The following is a 628-nucleotide window of genomic DNA, read 5'->3' on the forward strand; positions in this document are numbered from 1 at the left end:
GAAACTCCGAATCAGTTAAACCATTGCGTCGCAAAATGATTCACTGTTTCGAAGCGCTCCAATCGGATCGCGTATTGGGACTTCAAAGCGCGTATCGCGAATTATTTGATTCAGATCGGGACTTCGGTGCGGTGCGCGGGATGCTTTTCATCCCCACCGGAGATCTTATCTGGTCCCGCTCCCGCCCGCGACATTCATGTTTTGTCCCGCTCCCGCCCGCAAAAGCCCGCATAAAAGTAATCTATAGCCTTTTTCAGTACATCGAAGAAATTTACATGAAATGGTTCTGTAACATCTCCTAAGCTCCACAACATCCCAGCATAAACGCTCCAGATAAAATATTTGTTATTTAGGCTAAGCATCAACATTCACATTCACAAACCACTGTTATTTTTAACAGAAAAGCAAGCATGAGCTGTTGCGTGCATGGCATGGCAGAATTTGAGCAGCGCGCTTTCTTTATTATCACTAAACGCTGACATCTACGGTGACCGAGAAGTGCAAAGCAAATCACAATTCTGAAAACAAAATAACAAATTACAAACGCAAATGCAAGTCTAAAAAACAAAATAACAATTCAGAAAGCACAACAACAATTCAGAAAACATTATAACAAGTCAGAAAACAC

This window comes from Sinocyclocheilus anshuiensis, unplaced genomic scaffold, assembly GCF_001515605.1.
Source record: "Sinocyclocheilus anshuiensis isolate Anshui unplaced genomic scaffold, SAMN03320099.WGS_v1.1 scaffold50, whole genome shotgun sequence".
Taxonomy (NCBI): domain Eukaryota; kingdom Metazoa; phylum Chordata; class Actinopteri; order Cypriniformes; family Cyprinidae; genus Sinocyclocheilus; species Sinocyclocheilus anshuiensis.